At 41.4% G+C, this 23,938-nt stretch overlaps 1 pseudogene; it reads left to right on the forward strand.

Moving 5' to 3' along the window:
* The first annotated feature begins 6,961 nt into the window (after positions 1 to 6,961).
* On the forward strand, positions 6,962 to 7,080 carry LOC118605913 (annotated as a pseudogene).
* The last annotated feature ends 16,858 nt before the right edge of the window (positions 7,081 to 23,938 follow it).

A 23,938-nucleotide genomic window follows, 5' to 3' on the forward strand; every position in this document is an offset into this window, starting at 1 on the left:
GATGGGACAGGAAGTGGAAGGACAGGGAGATTACAAAAGGGCACAGGAAACTTTTGGGAGGATACATATAATTATTATCTCGATTGTGGCAATGATTTTATGAGTGGATGCACATGTCAGAATTTCTAAATTATACATTTTAAATACAAGCTGTCTACTGTACCACAATTATACTTCAGTAAAGCTGTTAACAAAAAGGTGTTGGGTGTGATAGAGTTGAGGTCACTGATATGGGTAACTGAGCAATGATGGGGATTTTTGCAGTGAGGTGTTTCTAAATGTTGGTATCTCAGGATCCGAGGTCTTTCTCCAAATGCGATTCAATTCTTCTTATCAAGATGCTCTGATTTCCCTTTCGGGGACTGAATCCGGCGGCCAGCATTCTTGGAACTAAGCAGGGGAAAGGTGAGGGGGTCTCACCATTCAGTGTGCAAACTTTCATTAATCCCTTGTTTTCAAGCCATCTCCTCACCCCAAATTTTGTTCTGCTTTTTGTCCCCAGTCAGGTGCCCCTCTCACTTATGTTAGTTAATATTTACAGGTCCCCTTCCTTTAGAATACATACTTTAAATATGCTTGAATAGAACGATTATGAAAAATAAAAGATTTTTTGGCAATTGTTTATTTAGATAACTCTTGCATGGCAGGATTAGTCCAGATTCGGCTGGACAAGTCTAAAGTTCTTCTCAACTTTAAAATGCTGAGAGTCTCTATGTCTATTTCTCCCAGAAATATTTGTATCATGGAATGAAAGGCCTTTTGCTGCCAGTTACTAAATAAGACCAGGACAGCCATTTGGGGTAGGTGGAAGGCATTTTTACCTTTTGTGGAGGATGCTGATAAGACGACAACCCATTTGCCCTCAGACATCAGGTAGGATATAGCAATTCAGATGTTCTCACACTTGAACTTCGGCAACTACAGGGCAGGGACCTGAAAAGGATTCGGGTTACATGGTGCCTACATTTGTGGTGGAGCTTTGAGGTCTTCATAGAAAGGCTCTGGACAGAGATTATCACGAGGACTGTGAGTGCCTGGGGGTTAGCATTCCCTGGGTGCTCCTGGCGAGAACTTCTATTCTTTGTGAAGGCAGCGACACTTCTGCCATTTTAATAATAGCTACCATTTGGTGAGCGCTTACTCTGTGCCAGGCATTATGCTAAGCACTTTTCACAAATTATTGTAGTGATTTCACAATAATCCTATTGTTTTTATCTCCATTTCACAGATGAGCCCCCTGAGACTCAAATAAAGCAGATAACACGTCCAAAGTCACTGGGCTAGGAAGTGTCTGAGACAGAACCACATGAGACAGATGGACAGTCTCCAGAGCAGAGAATCCACTGTGATCCAGAAATTCTTCCCTCAAGAGCTTCAACTATAAGAATATTAAGTTGAATTTGGGGACTAACAGGAAACCCTTTTGGGGCCATTCTTGTTAGGGCCGTGTGAGGAGAGCGGGTGCCCACAGGCTGCAGTGAGGTGGAGAACCATTCAGCTCCCCACCTGAAATACAGAGGGACAATAATCTCAACAGGTCCTCATGTCTACCACATCATAGGCTTGCCATCAGCAGACCCAGGTTCAAGTTTCTGCTCTGCTACTATCTCACTGTGTGACCTTGAGTGGTTGTTAATCTCTCACTGGACACTGACTCTGGGCCTCAGTGTCCTCATCTGTTAAAGGGGAAGATTCGGCTGGACAAGTCTAAAGTTCTTCTCAACTTTAAAATGCTGAAAGTCTCTATTCTATTTCTCCCAGAAATATTTGTATCATGGAATGAAAGGCCTTTTGCTGCCAGAGGGTCCTCTCCCAGTGCCCCGAACTCGACAATCTTGAGCAGTTGTCTACCCAAGAGCAGTCCTCTCCTGTGCCAGGCCATGGAAGCAGAGGGGTTAAATCGCACACCCTGCCCTGCTCCAGGCAGAGGGTTTGTAAGGACTTAATCAGATCTCAGCATTGCTGGCAGCTGTGACTCACTGCTGCCCTGAGATTATGTAAGCGCCCAAGAACAGGCAGCATTACATACATGCTGGCAGCCGTGGACCTTTCCCATTTGTTCACTACTATGTTTTTTGTTCTTCTTTTGGATACAAGTTTCCTATGAATGCATCTTTGGAATGGAAATGAAAGCATTATTGGAGAGCAAGCAGAATAGCAATTGTCCAGCAGTCGTAGAGAATCCAGTCCTTGGGAAACTGATCAGAATGTGGAATCCCCGAGCCTTAAACCTGCATCACCAACCCTGACTTACCCCCTCTCTTTGTCCTCCCCTCCCTCCCACCTGTGTGCTCCACCTCCTTCCCCCAGATGCATCCTAGGTACCCCACCCCCACCAGGAGCCTCAGGGAGAGAAAATAAGGCCCAGAGAAGGGACCATCCCTGGAGACATGCAGTGAGTAAATGTGTCTGCTTTGGGGGCTGAGGGAGGACAGAGGAATAGGAGTGCCAGGATTCTGCAGCTGGGGCAATGACTTCGACACTCTTTCTATAAGGAAAGGATAGAAACCTGCTTCTCAGATTCCTGCAATCAGATTGCATACTTCAACCTCAACTGTCATTCCAGGGGAAAGCTGTAGCTTAGATTTTAACTCCCTCCTCATCTCCATTGCCTAACATTTCCGCTGTCAAAAATTTGTTCTGCTTCCGGGTTTATCTCTCCCTGTGTCTTTTCGCTCGTCTGATGCTCACCTTCCCATCTGCGCTCCTCATCTACTCCCTATTAGCAAATATGAGCCTCCTCTCCCACTCCCCCCAGTGCTCTTTCTCTGTTTTCCCTTTTGCAAATTTCTTGAATATGAATGAGTCTTTCCTTGCTGCCTCTACTTCATCTCCCATTTGTGTTTGACTCTGCAGAGCAGCGAACTGTCCTTGTGGTCCCTGTGACCTTGTCATCGCTCAATCCTGTGGCCTTTTTTTAGTCCTCATCCAATTTAACCTCTTGACAACATGTGACATGCTGACCAGCTGCTCCCTCTTCTAATTCTCTCTCCTCTTGGCTTCTGTAACCCATCACTTTACTACTCCATCTACCTCTCAGAAATAGTCATCTTCTCATTTTCTCTTCCCTGACCTGGACACCACCTCTATATGCATATGTATGCATGTATGTATGTACATATGTATGTATAATGTATATACATGTATATTATTTGTAGGAAAGCAGGTATTGAGTCCCTGTCTACTTTGAAAAAGGATTTAAACAGGTGACAAAAATAAGCACTACACTAGGATAATAAAAAAAGAAATGAGTTGGAAGTGGTCAGGAATTAAGAGTAAATTGCAGCCATAATAAATGAAGAATGCAAAACTTTATTCGAAAGGCACTATAAAATCATTACTCCACCCAACAAATCCAATCATGTGACACTCCCCCAAAAAGTCTTCGGTGACTCATCATTGTGCAACTCCTTAGCTTAGGCTTTCACAATCAGATCTCAATTTGCTCTTACACCTCATTTCCTGCCTCTGGGATCCCTCTGCTTAGAATATACTGTGCTTACTCCTCTTTCTCCTGTTGCCAACTCAACACACATCTACTCGTTTTTTTTTTTTTAAGACAGTTCCAACATCACCTCTGCTGTGAAGTCTTCCCCAGCTCTTCTTATGATAATTATCCTTCCACAAGATTCAGTTTCTGCACATGGACAATGGGAATAATAATAGACTCTATTTCATTGTGAGGATAAATGAGACACATATAAGAAGTGCTTAACACAATGCCTGGCATAATGTAGGCATTTACTAGATGTTGATGACTAGCTATTTCCCCACCTCTAAATGAGGACGATATTTAAGAAGACTAAGCTATTTTCTTAAGTTAATTAGGATCCCGATGATGAAGCTCACACTAAGCCCTGATGCCTCTCTCCTGGGCCACAGGCTTTTCTATCTCAGTCCACATAGTCTCTGAAACACCGCTCTTCATCAGTCCCCGCTATTCCTCTCTGGAAAATCCTTTCTATCCTGAACGTTGATTCCCTCAAGTTTAGGCAGCACCAGCTTGTGTAACTTTATTGGTGCAAGTGTGAGTACAGGCACCGTTCAGCTCTGATCCTGTTGCCTCAGTCTTGTCTCTGTAATTTGTTGCTAAAACAGCCTGGTCTCAGTGTATCCTGGATTGCCAAATGGATTCAGAAGTCAAGAAGAAAGTGGCCCACTGGGTACAGGGTCCATCAGCCTCAGCCAAAACCTTCGTTGACCCTTGTTGCCAGGAGAACCTGGGTGACCTGAAGTCTGACTCATTGTTGTCAGGGGTGAGTTCCCAAGGGCCACCTTCCCAGCAGCCCTCTGCCTGTGCGCACTCAGCAGTGTGTGTGTGCATGCATGCTCATGTGTATCTCTGTGTGTCATTCTCCCTTTGGTGGATTCAGGGACCTTGTGCCATTTCTCAAGATGTCACTCGTCGACTAAGAAACATCCTTGGACCACAATCATAATCAGGGGCCTAGTGTCACAGTCACTCAGCAATATATTTTTAATGGGGGGATTGGGGAAATTTCATAAGGATTGTACCAATGCTAAGTAGTCCGTATCCAGTCATATCCAGAGAGAAGAAATAGGGGGCTCAGGGAGGCCAAGTGCCTCACGTAAATTCATTCAGCTCAGTAGTGGTGTTCATGCGAGGTCTGCCTGACCCTGATCCTGGGTTCTTTCTTCCATGCCTCTTGCCCCTTCCAGAAAACTAGAGGAACATAAGAAGGCTTTGGATAACCATATAAGACACTCTGCAAATGTAAGCTCCTGTGTTATCACTTTTCTGAGGCTCCGGTGCTACCCTATACATGCAGAAGTGCTTGCAATGAATATACTTGGGGTGACATGTCTAAGGGTATAGCCTGGGAAGGGAACTCACAGGCCCTTGAAAGCAGGGATTGCACATTACAATTGAGGAGTGGACTTAGCGAGCACATGGGGACAGCCGTGTTGGTGTCGGAAGGCTGGTGCTGGCTCTGGAATCCTGAGCATATTTCTTTCAGGTTCTCCATCTCAATACGAGAGGTTGGGGGGATGACTTTGAGGTTCCTCCCTTTAATAAAGGGTTCTCATGTGGTGTCAGACCTCTCCCCTGAGATGAACATGTTCACATTCAGAAGTGCATTTCAGTTTATCTTATTTTACAGAGGACAGTATTTTGCATACTATGTGGTAATAGAGTAATTAATTTTTTATGGCCTCTTTCCTCTGATATGCTCTAGGTAGAACCCTCATTGCTTTCACGGTAGACATTTTTCTCTATGGACCTCAAAATGCAGAGCAATCAGGGTGGTGTCCAACAAGGACAAGCTTGGAGAGAGCCGTGTGCTCGGCAGGCACTGCAGGCTCCAGAGGACAGCAGTTAGAGAAGGCAGACTGGGGAGGTGGCACAAGCTGGTGCCCTGCCGCTGGGTCTGGTCTGGCCCATACAATATTTTAGAGAAATTCAAAATAGGGACTAAAATTGAAAATCAGGATGTTTCACATTAAAAGTCAGTCACTTTTCTGTTGAAAAGTGAAAAAGATTCTGTTGGAAAATGGGAAGAGGCTACATTGAGCCTGAATTCCCACTTGGCCACCTTTGGCCAGATTCCACTTCCTGGCGGGCACACACTGCCAGTCCATCCAAGGCCCTGTTCCACCTGCTTCCCTCATCCCTGTCACCTGCATCTGTGGGCACTGCGTCAGCCATGCGGGGACTAAGTTGTGCTCAATAAACCTCGGGCAATTAAAGTTCCCAAACGTGACACTGCAATCTAACCCAATCTTAATTATGCCAGAAACAGGCTGCTAAAAAATGTGAGATTTTGTACATACTGATGGATCCTATTTTCCAGAGTTGGCCAGGAGAGCAGACCTTCTATGCTGGGATCCCTTGTTCCATGCGAGACACTGTTCTAAGTATTTTAACTGCCATACGATCTCATGCATAAGGTAGCTAGTGATACCGCCATCTCATGCATGGAAAAACGAAGGCACAGAAAGGTGGAGCAACTTGCTCTGTGTCACACAGCCAGGAAATGGCAGGACTGGGATGGGAACCCAGGCAGTCGGACTCCAGGGAGCACACTCCCAACCACCTGCTATAGCACCTGACCACGCCAGGCTCCTCTGAGTGTGTCTTCTCATCTATGAGAGGCCCACCAGGCATCCCTGCCTCACATGGCACAAATGAAATCATGTATGTGAAAGCACTTGGTAAATTGCAATGTGCTCTATAAATGTTAGCTATTTCTAGTAATTACTATAACCTTCAGGTTAGAATTCAAGCCAGAATCCTGTGGTTGAGGAACCCTGCTTATCAGTGTCTCTCCAGCTATGGCTCTGTGGCTGGCAGATGGGGAGGGGGTGTCACTAACACCGATTTCTGAAATTCTGACATGATATGAGAAAGGAATCAATTAGAGGTTAAACTGCAGGGTGGTAGCTGAGGTGCAGGGCCCATTTTCAAAGGCATGAGGACGACTTTATTTCATACCCCTTCCTCCCATCATGGATTTAGGCCTACCCAAAGTCACTGTTCCTTGTTGGGAGGTTCAGGTTTGCCTACTGCCAGGGAGAACGGGAGGGTATACACACATGCCAGTTCTCAGAGCATCCATGTACAGGCATCCAGTTTGTGAACTGCACACAGATCTCGACCAAGGGAATAAGTGGATGCTGGAATCCAGCTCACACTCTGTTTGCAAGTTGTGTGTTCTGGTGTGGGCTGCACCTGTGGTAGGAAGCAGAATCTATTTCTTTGTACGAAGGTGCCATCTGAGTGCTTCTGGTGTGACAATTGGTCTACCCAGAGGGGGCGCCATTTTCAGTTCATATGAGGCCCCATATGGGCTAGCAGGGCCGCTGCTTGTCTAACCTAAAGAGACAGATGACAGGTTCTTTTGCTGCCCAGGGACTCAACCCCTATTTCCAGCTCCAATCTCCTCGTTGACTCATGGATGCTCTCCCTGGCAAGTTCATGGTTCTTTGTCTAAAGTCTACTTCCTATGGCCATGCCACTCTGAACACGCCTGATCTCATCTGATCTCAGAAGCTAAGCAGGGTCAGGCCACGTTAGTACTTGGATGGGAGACTACCTAGGAATACCAGGTACTGTAGGCTTAAAAATAAATAAATAAAATCTCCCTATTCTCCCATGACTTTGTGCCATTCATTCCCTCCCACCCCTACCTCCAAGCCTTTGGTCTGATCCAAGAAGGCGATCCAGGGCCAACTCCCAACATTCAGGGCCAGAACCTCTATTTGCTTCCCTTTTGGCCTCTCTTCCTGGTTCCACTTCTGGTAACCTCCTAGGACCCCTGCCTCCCTGCCTGGACCCTCCTGTTCCCCAGCCCCAAGACTGGAGAATTCTCCTAAATCCCGGCATACAGCTGCACATTTCCGGTTATGGATAACTAACTGGCTTGACCAGACTTCTAGGTGCTGCTTTGTCGATATTGCCTGTACTCCGCCCACCTGCAAGTCTAACCCCTGCTTTGTCCCCTACTCACTCACTATTCACTGTCTGCTTCCACTAGACTTGGAGACTTCCCGTGACAGTGACACCCAGCCTCGCCAAAGATCAGGTCGGGCCAGAGGGTCACTTCCGTCAGTACCTGTCCCACCCGAATGGTGAAGTTGGGCTGGTTCAGACCCTCCCCGCTGGACTGTCTTATGAGTAAATAAACCGTCATACTCAGACAAGTCCAGAGACCCAATGGAGCAATAGTTTTTTATCTGAGCCTGTCCCAATACCCTGAGAAATCTATACATGATGCCAGAATGCAGGAGGTGCTCAATAGTTATTGAGCCTTTTTGGCCGTCAATACTACAGCCATTCTTACCTGGAAAATTATTCAGAATTTCTGCAGTTGGGTGTGGTGGTGATTGGAAGGAATTTAAAAATCCTCTCTTCCTTCTGAGAACCTCTTAGAGGCACATCTTTTACTTTTTGTTGACTTTAGCTTAGATGTGAGAAGCTCGAGATGTGAGAATTTCAACTTGCTGCTTTCTGTATCCTCTCCAGTAATACATGCCTTCATTCTCATCAGCTTGGCTCCCTGTCTTTGCTCAGCAGACGGTTTTGGGGAACAAACTTGGGTTTACCTGAAACTTGCCACAGCTCTGGCTGGTTCTGAAGCCTCCAAGATTGAGCTGACCTGAGTCAGAGACTCAGCATCCCTTTCCCCTTCCTTTCAGATCCAAGTTGGTTGGGGATCCCAAGGCCCATGGTCTTTCTAAGGGTGGCCTATTCCATCCTGTTGGAAGCTTGAGGAAGCCCCCTTGAGATGTGATGACCCCACTCTTCAGTCTAGGGTGTTCCATGCCAGTCATTGGAATAGAAAGTCAAGCTCGGTCAGGTCTAACACCTCTTAGGCCCTCTCCTTACCTATAGAGGCAGACATGAAGAGAACTTATTAACCCTATTAATATCTGATCTGGGAAGTGACAGGATATATTAGAGGGCCAACCCAGAGGGGAAGCCAGAAAACCTACAGCCTAGTGCCCCTCCTCTCAGAGTTCTCAGAGGGGCCACTCCGGCACTTCAGGCTGCAGCTGGGCTTCCTCTGGTGACATCAGTAGTCCAGGGTTGTGCAAGTCTCAGAGGCTTCTGCCCACACATCCATGCCCCTCCCAGCCTGGGCGGGCCCTGACTCATTCCACGTGACTGGGCAACCAGGTTTGGGAGATTGACCTTGGCAAGAGGAGCAGTGAGGTGGCTTGGGGTTAACTGGGAGCAGCATCTAGCACATGCTCATGCTGGTCTCACCCGAGGCGAGTGTTTGCATGAAGTAGGAGACAATGGACTGTGCTGTCTTGTTCCTCTTATTCCCCTATTGCGTCCCCCCTGTCCTTCTTTCTAGACTCAAGGGCTCATCTGCTGCTGCCACTCAATGCCCAATGACCAGAGCTTCTACCCAGATGTCTCTGCCAGGTGCAGAAGATGATATGTGCAATTCTCCTCTCCTTGGTTTGCTCACTAGACCCCACTCATCCATTGGCCCCACCGCTCTGTGAGCCCCTACCCCGCATGCACCACATATCTTCTAGTGTTCCTACCTCTCTGCACCCCTCTCTAGGCACTCTCCCTTCTCTAGTGCCCTCCTCACTGGTCAGGGGTCACCTCTCCCCACATCTTCGGCAACCCCGCCCTGTGTGCGTGTGCACGTGCGAGTGCACACACACGCGTGCGCGTGCACACACACACACACACACTCTTTTTTTGGTGTCCTGATTTATTTACTCAGGTAGCTGTTAAGTTGGAAAGACACTTACAAACTAGATCTCTCTACCTGGGGAAGAATCGTTGTTGTATGTTGCCATCTTTCCAGTAGCATCTGCATCCCCTGACTGTAAGAAAAACCAAAAGAGCTCTACAACAGTAGGATCTCAGATATCAATGCTAGGCCAGTGGGGGGAAAGTGCAGTTGGAGAAGTCAGAGACTCAGCATCCCTTTCCCACTCCTTTCAGACTCAAGCTGGTTGGGGATCTCAAGGCCGATGGTCCTCCTAAGGGTACCCTATTCCATCCTGTTGGAAGCTTGAGGAAGCCCCCTTGAGATGTGATGACCTCACTCACTGCCAAATGATGCAATGCAGCCAGAGAATTACCCAGATTGCCTAGAAGTGGTCCTTCGTCCTCTACACTCGGTTCCATCTCTCCAGGCTGACAATACACATGTTGGAACAGGGTCTTATTGAAATATTGGCCCATGTGTAAGTTTGAGGTAAAATTTTCAGTGTATTTCCTCCATTTGTTAAAATTGGTGTATCTCCAACTCTGCCTTTTCATTCAGATGCAATCAACCTGATTGCTTAATAGGTTGTGGGTGAGAAAGAGGAAGGAAGGGGAAAAGCAACAACTTTCTGTTAAAGCATAATAATATTTTAACTTGAACTCACTGAGAATGGGCTAGAAAACACTTTACATGAGTGCTTATACAAATGTCCCAGAGAATCTAGACAAATTCTTATAAATGAATTTGATTATTACTCTGCAGTGAGCTGTGCATGCAACACAGCTGCAGAGAAACTGGGAATGTGGCCCTGGAATGGCTGGTATATGCCAATGATCTGAACACATGTACCTAACTGCATTATAATAGAAACACTAAAAGGTGGCTCGCATGCAATTTTTAAAACTGTTCTGCTTCTGCTTCACTTGGGGAAAAATTGAGATTTTGCCAAAGGATGACTTAGACTGTGAGATTCCTGAATGGGACGTGAATGTGGAACTAGCCGGGCTGCCTGAGGGCAGTAAGAGGCCCAGCACCTGCGTGCAACAGCGCCAGTGAATCCTCACCCAGGATTTCAGCTCAGCCTGGGAGGCACACTGTCAGTTTAGATTTTTGTCAACATTTGTGATCTGGTGCCTAGTAAAGTCAGAGAAGACCATGAAAAACACACAGGAGTCTGGGAACTACTAGCTTAAACTGTTGGGATTGCTGTTGCCTAGTTTTAGTGCTCGATGTATTTTCTGGGCCATTTTTGTAGTTTGGGCTGGGCTGTTAGAGCAGTTAGCAGGTGATTGAGTATAGATTCTGGAGCTTTGCTAGGATTAAATTCTAGGTGTACTACTTGCTAGCTGCGTGACCTTGGACATGTTATTTAAGCATTCTGACCTAGATTTTCTAATCTATACAGTGAGAACGTTGCTGTGAGGGTGAAAACAATATCACTTAGAAGAGTGCCCAGTGTACTTAACAAGAATTAGCTTTTCATTACTTTTATTATTTAGAGAAGAATCTCAGAAATTGCATTAGACTGCTAGTAAAAGACTGTAAATAATTGTGGTTTAAACAAAATATCTTATTATTTTTCTTTTTTTCTAAAAGAAGTCTGAAGATATGGAGTCAAAAACTTGTATAAGAAAACCATACCGGTTATTTTGTCCATCTGCTCTGTCATCCATAGTGCATGGCTTTCATCTTTAGGTTGCTTATGGCCTAACACAGCTGCTGAAAATCCAGCCATACATGTGTGTTCCAGGCAGGAAGCAGGAGAAAGTGAGGAAAAACGAAAAGAGAGAAGCACTCTCGAGTTGCCTGACCCTCTTTATGGAGTATGTTCTGTGCATTGTTTCCCGCCCTTGCCTTATCTACAACAGCTTCTACACATGTTTCCTCAGCTAAAATAATGTCACGTGGCCATACGGATTTAAAGAAATCTCAAAAGTATAGTCACTCCAAATAAAATTGGGGCTGTATTACTCAGGAAAAAGAGGAGAGTAGTACTGGTTGGGTAGGCAAACAGTAGTTGTTGTCTAGTTATATCCAACACAAGGAAGTTGTGCTTTTTGACAGTCTTGATTGGTTATTTTTATATGTTGAGGATTTAGAAGATGCTAAGGGAGGTGAAAAGTATCTTTAGATACACAAATGCCACTGATGAAGCTGCAATCAAATTTAGAAATTAATGTGGCTTTTTAATACCTTTACGAATTTATTTGATCACCGATCTGATCTAATCTGTTTGTAAGCTTTAAAAGCCATAATAGCTGAGGGGAATTCTGGTTTAACAGTGCAGTATCTCTCACCTTTTTAATAAAGTATCTATGAAGCCACAGCAAAGGGTGGTGAGAGGAAAGCTTATAACCACCCCCAATGCTAAGTCTAAAGGATGGCATAAACCTAGAATTTCAGAGGAATCTTTAACATAGACAAATGAAGGTTATGAAAAACCTTTGTCTCATTTGGATCATGAAACAAAATAGACCTGAAAAACATAAGACTCTTCGGACCTGCTGCTTGACTCAAAGACCCAGCTGATCCTCTGCTGTGAGCTCCTGTGAGTTAATCGAGGTTAATTCTCCTTCTCCTTCCTTATTATCCGTTTGCATCTATTTAAAGATAGCAATTCCCCCAGAGTTAACTAGGCAGTAAGTAGAGGGATTGTGTGAGTGTGTGTGTGTGAGTGTGTGTGTGTGTGTGTGTGTGTGTTGGGAGATAACCAGGGCAGGGGGCTGGTAGCAGTACCTGCACCCTGAGAGATATAAACTCTGCAGGTAAAGAGCTATTAGAGTTGGCATCAAGAGAAAGAACTCTGTGGGAACCCATCAGAAATGTAGCTTTTCAAGAATTCCATTGGTTTGGAATATCAGGTACAGGGTTAAGTGGATGAACACCCACTGAAAAACAGATCTGGACTGCATGTTATATACTCCAACTTGCTCTTCACCAGTGGAACTGAGAATAAAGTTTGACTTCGCACAACAAGCAATGAAGCCAGGAAATCTGTTGTCAAATATCGAGTTTATATAGCATTTACCTGTAAAAAAAAATGATTTAAATGTTATTAAGAGGCAGTATAGCATCCGCACCCTGGAGCCGGGCTGTCTGGATCATATCCTGACAACGCCATTTATAGCTCTGTGACCTTGGGCAAGTTGCCTAACCTTGGTGTCTTCAGCATTCACCTCTATAAAATGAGGTCAGCAATGCTTCTTTCTTCATTGTTGTTAGGAGGATTACATGAGTCAATACATGAGAAATGCTCAGGACAGTACATAGGAAGCACTTAATAAATGTGAGCTACACTATAGTGATGAAGATTATGATTAAAGAGAAAAACAATTTAATATAGAACCTGTAAATAAATTATAGAAACAAGGGAAAGGAAATACCAGGCGGAAGATTCAGAAATAATGTACTGCAGGCTCCAGAAGAAAATTTCTGGAGGCTGTTTGGCATCCTGAGTAGAATAAAAGAGGATGTGGTCTTTATGACAGAAGTCCCCAACCTCTGGGCCCCAGACCAGTGGTACCTGTCAGTGGCCTGTTAGGAACTGGATTACACAGCAGGAGGTGAGGGGCAGGCAAGCAAACAGAGCTTCATCTGCATTTGCAGCCGTACCCCAACGCTAGCATCACGGCCTCAGCTCCACCTCAGATTATTGGGTATTAGATTCTCATAGGAGCACTGGTCCCTGGTGCCAAAAAGGTTGGGGACTGCTGCTTTATGAGATGGGACGAAAACCCACACAGAGATAAGTGAATGAGATAACAAAATTTAAAAATGCACATCGAGCCAATAAAGACCGGAACCGATAACAGAGATGAAAGCTGGGAGAACAAGCTTGAGAAATTCTCCCAGAATGCAGAGGAAAAGGAAAAAAAAAAAAAATCATGTGACAGAATATAATAGATATAGAGAATAGAACATTGAGACTTGACTTATTAATAATTGCTTCTGATAAAGAACGGAACAAATGAGACAGAATACTTCAATATGGAATAAATGAATATTTTCAGACTACCAGAGAGAGCATTCTATGTTGATGGAAACGGTTTGCTCCTTCCATAGCAAAACAATGGGAAGAGGCTCACATTTAGGCTCACATTTAGGCACACATAGGCAAAATGTGTTAAGTATCCAGGTTGAGGAGGCATGCTTAAAAATTAGACTGGCTGTAGAGTTACTCTGTGATACTAAATGTTAAGAAGAGACAAAAGCACTTTCATTTGCCAATGATGTTTAATCTACCCGGAAAAAGTAAAAGAAGCAGCAGAAAAAAATTTCCAGAATTAATAACCAAGTTCAGTACCACGACCAGTTTAAAACTAATATGTGCAAGCAACAATTTTTTATTTCCCAGCAATAAGCAATTTACTGCGGTGCTTGCCAATCCTGGAGAGAGTGGCTAGGAGGCTGAGCGACACATATGACAGCCTCATGGGACTGGGGCATGAGGCCTAGAGTCCAGGGTCCACCAAGAGGGAAGCCTGGTGAATGTTTCTCTCTGTAGATTGAGACTTGAAAGGGATGCCTGCACCTTAGGAGTAAGGTTGAACTGGAAGTAAGTAGGCCTTCAGAGGGATTACAACTCAGGTCTGACTATTCAGTTTCTGAAACTGAATTAAGGTGATCCCAGATTACTGGTGCTTTCAAGCACATGACAGAAGTAACATAAATTACTCTGGAAAAAGATATTATTAAAGGGTTAATTCACCAGGAAGATATAATAATACTAAATATGTATGTACTTAATAATATTATAAAATATGTTGAGCTGAAGAATGATAAAAATACTATATATCTAAAGATGTGAGAGAAGATAAAGCTGTGCTTAGAGGGAAATGTATATATAAATATATAAAAATAATAAATAATAAACATAATATATAAATAAATTTAAAATATAATATATAATATAATGTAAATTTATATATTTACATAAACAAGTATATGTATATTAATGAATATAATAAACATATATCTATTTATGTAAAATTAATTTAAAATATAAAATAATATTTAAATATATGTGTGTATATATAAATAAGAATCATATGAGAGAAATTATTTTAACTAACTATATCAAGATTTATTAAAAACTATAGCAATTAAGACTTTGTGGTATTTACTCAATGATGGACAAATTTATCAATGGATTAGAATAGTAAAACAGATATATGGACCCTTGATTATGTCAAAGGTGACACTGTAGAGCAGTGGGAAAGAGAAAGTCTTTTTAATGAATGTTAAAACTCATTTGAAATGATGAAAATTAATTTCTGCTTCACACATATGCAAAAATAAAATTCAGGTAAACTTTTCTTTTAAAGGAAAGGGAAATCAAAGTTCCTAGAAGATGGTATAAAAGAATATCTTCATGATCTCAGGAGAAGGAAAATCTTAAACCGAACAGAAAAGGATTGATATATATGAATACATTGCAATAAAAATCTCTGTTCATCAGAAATAACATTAAGGAAGTAAAAAAGAAAGCCATGGAGGGAGAAGATATGCAGCACATATGACTGACCAAAGGTTTCTATTGCTTTAAATGTATACAGAATATATAAAGAATATATAAAGATCTAGGGTTCATAGGAATTTAAGGTATGTGTATCTTCAACTTTGGTAGATAACAACAGTTTTTCAAAATGGGTACCAAATTATACCAGAAAGTGCAATAGATGGAGCAGAAGTTACTGTGAACAGGGATAATTGCAAAAGCCAAGTTTAGTTAGAAATCTTGAGTTCAGGAAAGAGCAACTAGAAAAGAATGGGAAGATATTGAAGAGAAGACAGTGACAAATCGTAAGATAGGAATGAGGAAACTCAATACAATGAAATGGAAATAAAGATTAAAAAGGATTAAAGAGAAAATAGTAAATGGAGAAAAAGCAGTCGAAGGAGATCCAACATAGGCATAAATGGTTTTCCTGGAAGAGAAAATCAAATTGAAAAGAAAAAAATTTAAATATAATAGAAGAGAGATAGGCGGTTTCTTTTCCTTTTTAAAATTTAATTTAATTTTTTTAGGTGAGGCAACCCTTAGTTGGTGGTTTTTTATAAAGTTAAATATGAACTCACCATATGACCTAGCAATTCTATCTATTCCTAGGCATTTACCAAGATAAATTAATACATATGTCCACATGAAGACTTGTGTATGAATCCTTATAACGGGTATAGGAATTTAACAAAATGACACTGTACTTCATTCAAAAGAATAGATTTAAACATGGTCAATATGATTTCAAAGTGGTAATGGAAGAGCTTATACTATTAGCATTTTAAACATATTTTAAACCTAGTTCTTTTAAAAGTACAATACTGTTGTAGAAACAGGCAAGCAACTAGTAGAAAAAAATAGACAGCCTGCATATGTATGTGTGTCTGTGTTTTTATGTCTAATAATTGTGACACTTAAATCAGTGGAAAAAAAATATTGACTGTTTAATACACAGAGCAGACAAAACTTTTTCTGTAAAGAGCCAGTCATAAATATTTTAAACTTCATGAGCCATACCATCTCTGTTACAATGGATTAACTGCTATTGAAGTGTGAAGGCAGACATAAACAATACATAAACAAATCGATGTGTCTCAATAAAACTGTACTTAAAAAGAAAATAGGCAGTTTGGTTGGATTAAGCATGGGGGCTACAGTTTGTTGACCTGTGCTATGTATGAACATAAATAAAACCATAAACACACTAGAAGAAAATTTAGGTGGATGATTTTGTTATCTTGGGATAAAAAGGTTATCCTAAAGCAAAAGCAAAAACAAAAAGAAAAACAAACAAAAAACCCCCACTGATAATCTAATTATTTAAGAGCTAAAACCCTTTTCTCACTAAAAATACTAACAAACATAAATAGCAAATGAAAAACTGGAAAAACATGTGTATATAGAAAGAGCTTTTATAAATCAATAAGAAAAAGGGCCACAAATTGAGTAGAAAAATGAACATAAACATTTTAAACAGAAAAATTATGGCTTCAAATTTATTCTAACACCTTAAAAACATCAAAACACAGAGAATTACATGGAACATTTGAAGTTAATCCACTAAGAAACATGGCAGCTTGTTTTTATTTAACTGGCTCCTGATAGTAGAATTAAATTGAACAAAATAGTCTCTGAAAATATATTTTACCTGACAAAGTTAATTAATATGTGACTCTAACTCCTGGAAAACTTAAAAAATATATATCCTGCTGGATATTAGCCAGAAAACCAGAATAATGTTTCTGAATTTTGTTTTTAGAATAATGACATCCTATCCAAGGAAAAAGGATGCATTCTTTGCTTATAACCCAGGTTGGAATAATTTTTTTTCTTTCATGTAACATTTGATACACATAAAAGAATGTATGCAACATATGGGTACTGCCCAGTTTATATCCTAGGACATTATTCATTCTGTTGAAGGTTTATGTTTGCGGCTCTCATCCTTCTGACTTCCTACCACAGGGAACCTCTGTCCCACTTTCGTGCTTATCATTCTCTTGCTTTTTCTCCCCCTTAAAGTCAGAGTAATATCTACTTAGCTGAAGATTAAATCTGATAATTCACAGTTTTGTCTTATGATTAGTAATACGAGTGGAAGAAAAAACATGATTTGACAAATAACTATATTTGTCATATGTGCAGATACATGCTAAGAAGATTCTCTTTGAGTTACTGTTGGATAGATCCTGATATAAAAATTTGTTTGATATGAATGAGGTAGCTTTGGTTGTGATTGTCTGCTTGATTCTTCTTGAATATGCTCAAAAAACATTTGAAATTAATACACTGACAATATGGTGGCTTGATTTTGTTTAACTGGTACCTGAGAGTATAATTAAGTTGACCACAAGATTGTACCAAAAATAGATTTTACCTGACAAGATTAATTAGCATGGGTTAAGGTTAGTGTTAGGGGTAGGGTGTGAAGCGAAGAAAAAGAAGTTGTGCTTTGGGCTATGAGAATTTAAACACTATAAAAGATATTTTTTTAAAAGACATTTTAAATTAAGATTCTGACCCATAGCAAATGGAAAGTTTCTGAATAAACTTTTGTTTTCGTTCCTGGCTGCCTGAAAAACTCTTCTGAGCAGTTCCTCCATCAAAGAATCATAAAACTTGTGATGAGCTGCAGGTCTCAGGAATCCAGATCATAATCTCAGAGCTAGAATTTAAGAGTGAAAAAATACGTAGACCCCTTTTGGAAGGAGTTGCTAAAGAAGAAACATGCACTGGTTGGAAATTTGACTGTTTTTCACTGCAACCTGTCAGCTTCATGCTAATGACATGCTCAGTCTCCAGGAAGGGCCAATGAACCCCTCTGCCAAACCTTTTCACACACATTAAAAGTAGAAAAGGAAGAACAGGAGGAAGAAGAAGAAAGAGGAGCTTTGATAAGGGTCAAAGACAAATTTCAGCTAACTATTATGGTCATAAAATAAGCAAACATATAGTGTTTACTACCAGAGTACTTTGGCCTTAAATCCCCACATGGATGTTCTAAACTTGTGAGCTCAGCCAGGTCATGCATGAGCCATAATGAAGCTTTTGGATCCCTGAGCCCAGAGTCCAGACTAACTCCAGGCCCAAATTTAATGCTGACTCAAACTTAATCTTGACCCAAGTAGTAGTGTTTTTTCTCTAACTTCTAGAACAGAGTCAGTCACAGCCCACCCCAGGGCAGAGAGTCCTTTGTTAAACCAGCTGAAAGTTGTCTTTGCTGTTGCTGTCAAAAATAGATGGGGAGATAATTTGAGAGAAAGGGTCAACAAAGTGAATCCTTGAAGAAATATGAGAGAGGAAGCCAATAGTTGGTGACAGCCTATTAGACAGTAAAATTGACTTTAAGAACCCATTTTAAGAAATGAGTCCAGATGGTAGACGAATACTTAAGCCTATGTGAAGGGCATCTCATGCTCTCATGTATGACTTCCTTTGGGAAACTTATGGTCCTGGATTATATAATGGAAAGCACCCCTGGAAGCACAGAGAAGCTGATGACGACAGACTATAAAGTGACCAGTTAGAAGAGAAAAACTGATCTGCTCTGGTGAGGAAAGGGTGTGTAGAAGAGAAAGTGGCACCCAAGTAATTTCTGCAATTATTCTTTTCCCCTGTAGCATCAATTCCCCTTTCTATACAATAATTCTCCCAATGTCATACAGGCATGCCCTAGTATAAATCCACAATAATGAAATCCTCTTTCGGTCACTCGTTATCACATTGGTCTGTTCTGTTTCTTTAAAACACTTATTATCTGAAATATTCTTATGTATGTATTTGTCTATTTGTTATTTGCCTCTGTGTTCTAGGATATAAGCTCCACGAGGGCAGGGATCTTGTCTTTTTTTGTTTTTTAATTTGTATCTTGTCTTTCTTGTTCACTGTTATTTCTTCAGGGTTCTAGAGTAGTATTTGGCACATAGCTGGGTCTCAATAAATATCTCTTGATGGAATGCAATAAGCTGAGTAGCATAAAGTTAAAAGATATAATTACCCAAGTAAAAAGGCAATTATAGGTTCTAAGAAGAGAGACAGCGACCCAAGGAATAATAGGAAAAGCAATTCCATAATCTAGTTAGTTATAGACCAAGGATGGCAAACACATAGCATACATGCTGACACTCTCCCAGTCTGCTTTCAAAACACACATCACTAATCTATAACAGCTCTTTTTGCTATAGAATGTTTACTGCCATTTCTGATATTGAATCCATAGTATAAATGGAAGAATATTTTGAATACAAAGACAGGTTTGGAAGAAGACTTTATCAATATGGAAGACCAAGGTCCTTCTATAAATAATGCTGCCTGACCATGAACTCTAGAGTGTGAATAAGGAAAAGAAAGAACAGTTGCATAACTTTACTTTTTCCTTCCTAAACAAACCAAATGACACCACAGTTCAATCATTCTACGTGCACTGGTCAAGGTGACCAATTGGAGAGCTCAGCACTTAGCCAAGGATAGATGCCAAAACCCAGCCAAGAAAATCTGTGTGGTGACATCCAAAACACTGGGTAGAGGTATGCCCCAATGGTCATGACTGGCAGCTGTAACTCACCTTTTTGGAGAACTGCTGGTTCTAGGGAAGTGCCTGGATAGAACACTGAGAAAGGCAAGTGTGGATGAGACTAAGAATGAGGCAACTCTTACTCAGTTTCCAAATATTTTTATTTGGGAAAGGAGGCAAAGGGGGTGGGGACAGCAGCTGCAATATTGTCTTTCATTAACAGCGTGAGTAGATCTAACACTTGAATGATCTGGGGCTTCCTACAGCAAACAAGAAGTGTCAAGGAGTATTTACAAAGTCTACAATGGCCTGAATGGATTAAATGCCAAGAAGCAGAGAGCCCCTCCCATGGTTCTTCCTCTTCCTCCACTACATATCCAAAGTATTGCTTTATATTATGCAACTGGCATATGAATTGCCTCCAGAACGTGAGAACACACCTCATGACTAGTGCAGGAACTCTGTCTAAGAGAGAGACTTCTGCCCAACATAAGTAATCAGAAGGAACTTTGCAGGAATCTTGTCAAATTGGTTAACATGTCGAACAAACAAACAAACAAACAAACAAGGAAGACCATACAGAGTTGAAGCAAATTCTCCATTTACTTAGACTTCCTGCTCTTGTCCCTGCTCCTGACCTTACAATTTAGTGATGGGGGCCTGGTTAGTAAAAGACTTAGTTAAATCTTGCTTAGACACTGCCTTCTTCCTCCAGTAGGCCTTTCTGTGGGTGAATTATCAGAGGCAGGACCACATGAGACCAAGAAATGCGTTTGTCTTTTCTTCACAAAGGAGATATAAGGTAGAAATAGAATGAGGTATCACGAGGGGCCACTTTGTTCAGGGGAATCTTTGTGGGAAATGAATCACTCCTTGAACATGCAATGAAATAGGAATAACACCTTCCAGGTGTGTCTCCTTGCCTGGATTAGTTCCTCACTTCATCGCCGCCCTTACCTGCTGGGCCTTCTTTTCAACTTCTCTGTGCCTTTTAGTTCTTCAGATGTCCTTATTCTTCAAAAAGGCATCCCCTGTCCCCAGTTCCCCCTTTACCCACCACTTCTTCTTTTTCCACATCTAAACTTCTGGGTCACCATTTCTGCGCTGGCCACCTCTTCTTAACACGCAGATTTCCATACACCGGACAAGGCAACTCATACACATCACTGCCTTCAGTCCTTCCAACAATCTAACAATACCTCAGTTAGATAGCTATTACCTATCTCCAGTCGGGAACTCAGAGACATTAATTAACTTTCTCACAGTCTCAGCTACTAAATGGTAAGAGCTGGGATTCAAACCTAGGAGAGTCTATTCTAAACCTCTACTCTAGTGTTTTCCAAAGTGTGTCATTTAGGGAGGGGAAGGTAGATAGGGTAAAGAGGGTCAAATATGTGGTGACAGAAAGAACTAATTATGGGAGGTGAACACACAGTGTAAATATATATGTGCTTACTGTTAAAATGTACAGCTGAAACTTACCGGACTTTGTTAACCAGTGTCACCATTAAATTAATAAATAAATAATAAATAAACAAACAAACAAACAAACAAACAAACCGAAACCGAAACCAAAGTGTGTCATTTAGGAGAAAAATATTCCATGAGACTTAAATAGAAACATGGCAAAGGAATTCGAAAAATTTATGCTTTAAAAATAAACATTATGTACTTGGTCTTGTTATGAAAAACATCTAAAAATGGTGTCACATCACTTGCACTACTAGTACTTACGGATGGGGGTGCTGTTGACCTGTAGCCAGAGTCTGCACAGTGTAGAATGTTTAGAATCCCTGGTCCCTGCCAGCTAAATGTCAGTAGTCAATGTGCAACCAAGAGTGAACCCCTATGTCCAAATGTCCCCTGGTGATATGCCTCCAGTGGAGGATAAGTGATTCTAGATTATAATTACCATGAAGTTGGAGTCTATGTCATTTTTACTCATCACTGCATCCCCAGCATCTGTCTCACAGATGGTCTTTAGTAGATATCAGGAAGTCACTTAATATACGAATAGGTGATGATAAATAGATGGCAGCATTTAACCATCATGTTGTTTGTTATCATTTCCGATCTCACTGGGCATCTGGTGTATGCAATCTCAACACACCTGTGATATTATTCAATGCTTATTATGTATTAGATACTTGAATCAAATCTTGATCATTTCTGCAACAACTAAATCATCCAACTTTAATCCAAACATGAAGTTTTCTCTCTCAAGAACTCTTGTTGTGGCCCCATTGATATACCCAAAATTACAACAATGTTTCATTTTTAAATGTTGGGATCAGGACATATCACACAATACTACCTATCGACAATTACCAACCAACAACAAGCATTCGATCTCTCTCACCCTCTACTACTCTTGATTCTATTTTATGAACAGTTCCAAGACTCCATCATCCTCTTGCTCTTCTCTCTATTCCTAAATAAAGGAATTAGTGGTGCGTCCCCTAATTGCTTCCTCAGACTGTCCTCCTTCTTTTGTTGACCTCTTATTTTTGGAAAGTTCTTCTCAAATTCAAAGATACAATCTGAACAGAAAAATATGTATGGAACAGTGGTGGCTGCTCATGTGCCTATGTGTCTCCAGTGGTTTATTTTTAATTCTAAATGAAGATATCAGGGTCCATTTCAGTCAACTCTTAGTTGGAATTTCCTCTGGTCATTTTCTTGTTTGCCTTCCAAGAATCTGTTCTGTTTGATCTTTTCATTTTCTCACCCCTTCACTGGATTCAGTGTCTCTGGTAGACACAGGAGTAGGCATTTTTAAAGAACGGACAGAGAGAAGCGCAGTACTGGCTCCAGAGCTACCTAGTGGGGAGAGCTGACCCAGCCCGGGAAGCTTTAGCAGGCCATCAGGCTTTCAGGCAAACTAGAGTTGCAGCCATACTTGGGCAAAGTCCAGGCTAGCTATGAGCCAGAAGGGAGTCTGATGGAAGATGAGGCACAGTGATAAAGGAGCTGGGATGAAGGGACTTGGAAACACAGGCATGAAGCCAGCCATATAGGCTGTCCTAGGTAGTAAGCCTGTCAATATGACCAGAGTATTCTGAGAAGGTTGGATTTGGTGCTTGAAGAAAGGGTATGATTTGAAGACTTGTAAAGGAGTATGACAAGCTAATTCTTATGAGGGAAAAACACACATCACTCAGTGATTTGTACCTGAACTGGACATTTCCATGTTCTGATTGGCTGAAGGGGCCTAGTCATCAAGCCAGGATGCTGGTTCACAAGGCAGCTAAAGTAACTTCTGCAGGAAGGTCATCTTGTACAGCAGGTCCTCAAATAAAGTCCTTTTGTTCAATGTCACTTTGTTATAACATTGATGAAATGCTATGGGAACTTAACTCTTATTTATATCAATTAGCCTATGGTAAAATGAGTTTTGTTATATATTGTTTAGCTTAAAGTGCCAGGATCTATCCACAACATTAGTGAGGACTTACTGTACCTGATTGGCACTTTATAGTGCACACAATTGTCTCTACTGTTCTGAACAAATGGATCGAATCCACTTCAGCAGGGGAGATGACCTCAATGTCACCTTTAACAAGAGAAACAGGATTTCTCTTTAAAAAAAGTTCAAAATACATGAGTGAATATAGTGTTTACCAAATAAAGTTTAAGCAAGCTACACTTCGAATGGTCAAGTGTTAAATGAGAGAGTTTTTTTTTTTTCTTCCTCCAGCCTGAGTCCATGAAAGCTTTTGTTCATGGAAAGCCTGAGATCAGAGGTCACAAATTCAAATGTTATTGGGAAGGTAACATAAATAATGAACCAAGACAATTGTGATGCAATAGGAAATTTTTGAGCATATGGCTAACTAGAGAGCATACACCTCATGTCAAGAGGACAGCTGCTGTTCTCTTCCCTGCCCTGTGCCTGTGCAAAAATAAGTATCCACTGTGAACAGAGTCTCTAATTTTTCAAAATGCTGCTTTTTCTAAAAAACGTTCTAATCTAAGGACTAGTGAATGGGGTGTCTCCTACAGTGGACCACCAGTTTCCAGTCTCTGCCCTATAAGCCATCTACTTTTGGAAGTCACCTCTACCTGCCCTCACTTGTCCTGGAAGGAAGAGTTGACACCTATAGGAAAAAGTCCAGCCCCCTAGTATGATATGAAAGACCCTTGCCTACTTCTCCAGACTTATCTTTGTCTGTGCTCACCTTCTACTTTATACATTAGCCCTGCTGAGCGAACTGTAGCTTATCTAATGTGCCAGGACCAGAGACAACTTCAACCTTAATCTAAATCCTTAGGAAAATAGAGTTTCATTGTAAGCCTGAGCTGCAACTATGTGGAAATTCTACAATATATCCACAACTTTTTTTTTCTACATTTCTTCCATTAGTGATGGGCCCGAAAACTAGTTGGGCTTCTGTGACAAGTTCAACCAAGAGAGTACATGAGAGCCATAGTATGTATATGACTTCCCGGGTCAGGTCATAAAAAGCAATGAAGAGTCTACCTTGCTTGCTGGAACTTTCCTCTTGATGCCTTCAGTTGCCACGTAAGTAGTCTTCAGGGGCTCCAGCTCCCTGCTGTTGTAGCTCTTCTGTACCTGGCTACAACTGCCTGAGAGACCATGAGCCAGAACCTCTCAGCTAAGCCCTTTCCAAATTCCTTACTCATGAAAATTCTGAGAAATAAAATGGTTATTATTGTTATAAGTTACTGTTATGCAGAACAGACTTGAAAGAGAACTCAAAGTTTGGG

This window comes from Rousettus aegyptiacus, unplaced genomic scaffold (genome assembly GCF_014176215.1).
Source record: "Rousettus aegyptiacus isolate mRouAeg1 unplaced genomic scaffold, mRouAeg1.p scaffold_m13_p_7, whole genome shotgun sequence".
NCBI classification, from domain to species: domain Eukaryota; kingdom Metazoa; phylum Chordata; class Mammalia; order Chiroptera; family Pteropodidae; genus Rousettus; species Rousettus aegyptiacus.